At 43.7% G+C, this 7,427-nt stretch overlaps 1 pseudogene; it reads left to right on the top strand.

Moving 5' to 3' along the window:
- Nucleotides 1-962: 962 nt before the first annotated feature.
- LOC108522441 (keratin, type II cytoskeletal 8 pseudogene) lies at nucleotides 963-2,538 on the top strand (annotated as a pseudogene).
- Nucleotides 2,539-7,427: the final 4,889 nt, after the last annotated feature.

Genomic DNA, 7,427 nt, shown 5'->3' with positions numbered 1-7,427 from the left:
TTTTTATTATAATCATGCTCCCATGTAATATTTTGGGACATGCTTACAGGGGAAAAAATATTGTTTTACGTGAAATTTTAAATGTATCTGAACATCTTGTTTGCTACTTGCTAAATCTAATCAACTGTTAATGAGGGTCTTAAAGAACAATTTATTTAAAATTCAAAATTCATAAAACTAAATGATTGGAGCATAAATTTCAAATAATTATATACTTTTTAAAAAACTATAGCATCTATGCTATTGAAGTGCATAAACTACTTAAAACTGTTTCAAGACATATGGGACTTTATAGACACTTTAGTAAGTGGTGCTGTGGCAATTAACTGTATCCATAAAAAATTAATTTACCATTTATATTATATAAACAATTTAATAAATTTTAAAGGTTAAACTGCAGAAAGTTAAACTTTAATCACTAGAAGTCCTTACAGAAAACTGTATGCATCTTGAGGTAGGGAAATATTTTCATCAAGTCACATCATAAAGAAAAAACAAAACTGGTCAATTTTTAGAGCATTAATATTAAGAATATTATATTAATTTTTAAAACATCATCATAAGAATAAATGGTCAAGCCACAAAAGGATATTTGCAACATATGCATTATATTTCAGCATATAAACTATATAAACATCTCCACCATTTCCACTGGTGAAAGAACAAACACGCCAAAAGAACAATTGCCAAAAGTCATGAAGAAGCATTTCACAAGAAAGCAATTACTGACAAAAATAATTCAGACTCTGCTGATGACAGTGTAATTGGTATCATCATTTTAAATCAATTTAACAATATTTTTAAAAATAAATTATATATTCTATTTGATCCAGCAATTTCATTTCTCTCTACATACCTTCAAACAACTCCTTACCAGAAGTGTGTTTATTGTGGCATTGTTTTGTGATAGCAATAAAAACTAATTACACAGACCAAGAAGCAGCTTTTCTGCTCCTTCTGAAATGTCCGCCTGGTTCAGCCTGCCTGTCTCCACTCCTGCCTCCACCACATCCATCAGAGTGACCCAGAAGTCCTACAAGGTGTCTACCTCTGGCCGCTCCTACATGAGTGGCCTGGTGCCCACATGAGCTCCTTGAGCTTCTCCTGAGTGGGCAGCAGCAGCTTCTGGGGTGGCCTGGGCAGAGGCTAATATGGGGCCAGAGGTAGGGGAGGCATCACCGCCGTCACGGTCAACCAGAGCCTGCTGAGCTTCCTTAACGTGGAGGTGGACCCCAACGTCCAGGACATCTGCACCCAGGAAAAGGAGCAGATCTAGACTCTCAACAACAGGTTTGTCTCCTTCATCGACAGGGTACATTTCCTGGAGCAGCAGAACAAGATACTGGAGACCAAGTGGAGCCTGCTGCAGCAGCAGAAAACTGCTTGGAGCAACATGGATAACATATTCGAGAGCTTCATCAACAACCTTGGGTGGCAGCTGGAGACTCTGGGCCAGGAGAAGTTGAAGCTGGAGGCGGAGCTTGGCAATACTCAGGGGCCGGTGAAGGACTTCAAGAACAAGTATGAGGATGAGATCAATAAACGTACAGAGATGAAGAATGACTTTGTCCTCAGCAAGAAGGATGTGGATGAAGCTTACATGAACAAGGTGGAGCTGGAGTCTCGCCTGGAAGGGCTGACTCACGAGATCAAGTTCCTCAGGCAGCTGTATGAAGAGGAGATCTGGAAGCTGCAGTCCCAGATCTGGGACACTTCTGTGGTGCTGTCCATGGACAACAGTCGATCCCTGAACATGGACATCATCATCGCTGAGGTCAAGGTACAGTCCAACAAGATAGGCAAGCACAGCAGGACAGGGGCTGAGAGCATGTACCAGATCTATTATGAGGGGCTGCAGATGCTGGCTGGGAAGCATCGGGATGACCTGCAGTGCACAAAGACTGAGAACTCCAAGATGAATTGGAATATCAACCAGCTCCAGACTGAGACTGAGGGCCTCCAATGCCAGAGGGCTTCCCTGGAGGTCACCATCACAGTTGCCAAGCAGCCCAGGGAGCTGGCTGTTAAAGATGCCAAGGCCAAGCTGTCCGAGCTGGTGGCTGCCCTACAGCAGGCTAAGCAGGACTTGCAGCAGCAGCTGCACAAGTACCAGGAGCTGATGAATATCAAGCTGGCCCTGGACATCGAGAACGCCATCTATCAGAAGCTGCTGGAGGGCTAGGAGAGTTGACTGGAGTCTGGGTTGCAGAACATGAGTATCCATAGGAAGACCACCATCGGTTATGGAGATTCCCTGAGCTCAGCCTATGGGGACCTCACAACTCCCAGCCTCAGCTACGCCTGGGCTCCAGCTTTGGCTCTGGCTCGGGCTCCAGCTCCTTCAGCCGCACCAGCTCCACTAGGGCCATGGTTGTGAAGATGGAGACCCGCAATGGTTAGCTGTCCCAGTCCTCTGATGTGCTGCCCCAAGTGAACAACCACAGCAGACCTTCCCAGCCTACCCTTCCTGTGGCTGCTCCAGAGCCCCTGAGGGAGGCCACAGTGCAGGGGAGCACAGGCAGCAGGAGACCCGCCTGAGGCTCAGCCCTAGCTTTCAGCCCACTGGCCAGGGAGTTTACTGCCTGGGGTAGTCCCCTTGCCCATGCCTCCAGCTACAAAACAATTCAGTTGTTTACTGTGTTTTTCCCCCCAACATAAAACCTCAGCTAGCTGTGCCAAAAACCAAACCAAAACAAAACAAAATCAACCAATAATGCAAACAATAAAATAGAAAAATATACTCTAGTACTACAGAAATAATATAGTGGTGAAAATGAATGTATGAGAAAGATATGAGCCATAGTGTGCATTAGATTTTATCCTTGCATAAAACAAGGAAAAACAGATTGCAAACTAATTTGGAAAATATAATAGTATTTATATAAAGTATATTTTATGGACACTTACATGATTAGTAATAATATAAAACATTCATAGAATGGAAGGTGGCATATTTAGGAGAATATTTATTATTTTGGGGAGATAAAGGGTAAATAAAGAGGATATTTACATTTATCTATTGATTGCATTTAAAATATTAAACATTATAAATGCTAATATTTACGAGGTAGCTAAAAGTAGATGTTAACGCTGTGGAAGTGGAAGATAGTGTTCAAATTCTAGCTCTGCCACTTGCTAGCAGGGGAACAGCTAAAAGGGAACAGAAATAGTATATACCTCATAAGGTTGATTACACCCTTTGTCAAAAGATTACATGAGTTAAAACGTTTAAAGTGCTTGGAATATAGCAAGACTATGTTGGTATTTGAGAAATAAGGTAAAATTAATAAAGAGTAGTATGTATTTATGTTGTTAATTAGATAATTCTTTACAGAAAAATTTTAGGTGATTAATATAATGGCACTTTAAAAGCAGTGTTGTGGCCAAGAACAATCTAATAAACAAATGAAAAGCAAGTATACCTCTTTTCAAGAATCTTGGCTGTATAAAGAACAGATGGGTGGTAAACTAGGGTCTGGTGGCCATAGAAGGACTCTTTTTTTTTTTTTTTTTTTTGAGACGGAGTCTCGCTCTGTCGCCCAGGCTGGAGTGCAGTGGCCGGATCTCAGCTCACTGCAAGCTCCGCCTCCCGGGTTTACGCCATTCTCCTGCCTCAGCCTCCCGAGTAGCTGGGACTACAGGCGCCCGCCACCTCACCGGGCTAGTTTTTTGTACTTTTTTTTTAGTAGAGACGGGGTTTCACAGGGTTAGCCAGGATGGTCTCGATCTGCTGACCTCGTGATCCGCCCGTCTCGGCCTCCCAAAGTGCTGGGATTACAGGCTTGAGCCACCGCGCCCGGCAGGACTCTTACTTCAATGCAGAGACAGAAGACCTAGGAGAGGGGCAGAGTGAACAATTCTAGAGATAAGGAAGGATTTCGAGACTAAGGCTTTTCCCGAAAATTTGGGAGTTGTTTTAATCCTGGGCCACGTGAAAACCTCATTTGTGGCAAAAACTAGTGGCACTTCTCAGGCAAGAACAAAAGGAAAATTTTAAAAGTTACTAATTCTGGAATATGAAGTTGACAGAATTTATATCTGAAGGCCTCTGTTTCTCTGGGAAGTATAATGTGTGATTAAATTCTGAAGTTCTTGAGGATAGTTGTCAAAATTTGGTTTAAACATTGAAGGTGTAATAAATTATGGTCAACTTGATAATGATACTGTAATGCCTAAGGTTCTTGTCCAGTCATGCCAAAGAATTGATGTGGCAGCCAACTGCAACCAGTGATAGAGACACAGACCTAGAGAGAGAAAAAGTTGTAGACTTTATTGAGTAGAGTGAAAGTACAAAGCTTCCACAGCGTGGAAGGGGTCCCGAACGGGCAGCCAGAGTTAGATTATACGATTGTCTTTTAAACTCTTTAAGTCGGGAAATACATGCGGTGGGAAGATGTTACCAGAGTAAGGAACAAAGGCAGAAAATTATTTTGTGACATGTCTTAGATTTTGAGGAAAACCAGTATTGCAACTTAGGTTTTATCTACTTTATGACCTTGCAGCGGCATGGCAAAAGAGGCAGGATCTCACAGGACTTTACAAAGTATGTTTACAAGGAATTGGAACTGGGAGTATAGATAAGGTCTGCTGGTCACAGAACAATGCACAGTTAACATTCCTTTTAGTTTCGGGGAGGGGGGAAGGAGAGAGGGAGAGAGGACACAGGGAAACTTACAGCAAAATTTTTGCTGTTTATAGCTTCCTTGGGGAAGAAAACACATGCACAAATCCTGGTGTTAGGAATATTTTAAGCATACATCTTCAATATTATTCATCCAGGACTGAAGTAAGTCCTGAAGCAGGAAATGAGTGAGTTTCACGCTTTCCGAACCCCTACTCGACCCAGGAAGCCCAACTGGCACCTCCTGTCAGACCCCCTCTAAACAGGACACCCTAACTGCTGATGGGAACTGGGCAGCAGTTGTTCTGGCTACTTCCTGCTGGTTATGAGTGAAGAAGGGGCCCTCCAGTTGTGGTGTCCTCCAGAGGGAAATTTTTAGGCCAGTCGAGGGACCAGTGGGTCAATCCAGGGGTCCTTGATAGAAGCCATGAGTTGAGCTTATTTGAGGTTCCATTTGTAAGACCATTTGTAACTTGATTGCCTTGATCCTAGAGGAAACAAATTTGACAAGGAGGTTAAAAATGCAAGGCCCAAAGGCGAGTAATACTAGGATGACTGTCACAGGGCCTAGAAAAGGGAGAAGCCAAGGTATCCATTGATTAAACATATTTTAGGGTCCTGAGTGTTCAAGCTCCTTTTTCCTACTTTCTGTCCATTCTCTTATTTCTTTGACCTTTTCAGTAATAATTCTTCACTGATTAACAAAATAGCAACAATCCTCTCCTAAGAAGAGGCAGGTTCCTCCTCTTTCAGCTGTTACTATATCTAGGGCTCTTTGGTTTTGGAGGACTACTGCAGCAGCTAGATAATTAAGCTGGCTTTGTAGGGTCACTAGGGAGTAGCCAACTTGTTCCATGTCATCATTTAATTCTTGTGATAATTTATAATAGAATTGGGTGGAGAAGGTTATACCTCCAATTCCAGTCCCAAGCCTGCCCAATATTTCGGCTCCTACAATAAAAGGGACAATAAGGGTTCGTGTGTGGTGGGATTGGGGTATAAGGAGACTTTTGTAACTCTTGTTAGGTATATATGGACACGTGAGGTGCTAGAAAGGAAAGAAAGCATAGTTCTTTTGGAGTGGTGTTTACGCATCGACAGGCTGTGTTATCACAGGTGAAAAAGATGCCTGAAGTTAGACAGGTGAAACCTGAGGTTACTGATATCTAGGACTGACATTGGAAGGTGTTCTAACTGAGAGCCATGCTGAAGTTTATGCATGTGAGATTTGAGGCCTGTGTGACTGGTAAATTGGTGACTATGGGATTGATTAATTTGGTGGTGTTTAGGACTGGGGTGGATAAGTTCCACTGCCTGGGGATAGGGGCTGGGACATATGGTTGAAAACGCAAGGGGAGACACATCCAACAGTTGGTTGGAATACTAGGAGAGGCCTCTTGTATTCCTGTAAGGGTAGTGTTAAACACGCTCCAGAGACGAGAATGAGAGTTAAGGGTTTCTTGTAGCCTGGAAAGATCTAATTTCTTGTATGGACTGGGAGTACTGGAGAAGTGGACTAAGTTTTTATTCACTTGTTGGATTTGCCCTTCTTTAGCCTCATCTTGGATGCCTCCTCTGTCAGTACCTATATGGGCATAATATGTCCAGCAAGGCTTGCCCCCCACTCCCGTTTCTCAGGGCAGTCAACTCGGATCAGATTACTTGGTGATGTGTACTGCCATTGTGAGAGCAAAGAGAAGCAGTTTTACAACATTCTTTTCTTCTGTAAGTATACGTGGCAAAAGATGTGGGTGCTCACAAGGGGCTACCTAATCCCCAAGAGTTTCTGAGAGAATGCCAGTTGACTCCTCCAGGGGAGGCACACTGACACAGGGGGTGCATTTTAGTGGGAGAAAGGGACATAAATATGAAGAGGATGGCAGAAAGCCTAAGAGGATTCATGACGTGTTGTAAGTGGAGCAGTCGTAGGAAAGAGGAGGGAAAAAGGAGTAAATTGCTGTTAGAAGAAAGGATGATAGAAGGAAGGTTGATGTGATTAAGATTCTTGTTCTGGCTGGAGCTGCAGTATATAATCTTACTGTAAAGAGTACAATTAGTGTACTGCTTAATAATGTAGTGAAACAGTAGAAGGATTCCATTAAAGAGATGTCAAAGATCATGTAGGTTTTCTTTTTTTTTTTTTTTTTTTTTTGAGACGGAGTCTCGCTCTGTCGCCCAGGCTGGAGTGCAGTGGCCGGATCTCAGCTCACTGCAAGCTCCGCCTCCCGGGTTCACGCCATTCTCCTGCCTCAGCCTCCCGAGTAGCTGGGACTACAGGCGCCCGCCAGGCTAGTTTTTTGTATTTTTAGTAGAGACGGGGTTTCACCGTGTTAGCCAGGATGGTCTTGATCTCCTGACCTCGTGATCCGCCCGTCTCGGCCTCCCAAAGTGCTGGGATTACAGGCTTGAGCCACCGCGCCCGGCCTCATGTAGGTTTTCTACCATCCTCTTTTCCGTAGGGAGAAATCCGTCTTCAGGATTAACTGCAGGAGTCTTTCTGGTCTGAGCTGTTTCCTTACAAAATAGGAGATGCAGGTCCTCTAGTGGCTGACAGGTGTATTGAGGCTGGTCTGGCTAACCTTGTGACTCCTGAGTTGATGATCCTGTAAGGTCCTCAGGGGGTGTTCAAGGCTTAACTTGGGTGTAGTGAATCCAGGATTCCACTCCTGCTTAACTGCAGTGTGGGTAGAGAGGATTACCGTCCACTCCTGCCACTTTAACTCCAGTGCTGGTAGAGAGGTTTACCAAGTATGGTCCCTCCCATAAGGAATCCATAGATGGAGAGGTAGAGGAGAGAGACTTGACT

This window comes from Rhinopithecus bieti, unplaced genomic scaffold (genome assembly GCF_001698545.2).
Source record: "Rhinopithecus bieti isolate Rb0 unplaced genomic scaffold, ASM169854v2 scaffold_64774, whole genome shotgun sequence".
Lineage (NCBI taxonomy): Eukaryota > Metazoa > Chordata > Mammalia > Primates > Cercopithecidae > Rhinopithecus > Rhinopithecus bieti.
This window is presented reverse-complemented; position numbering and strand designations above follow the sequence as displayed.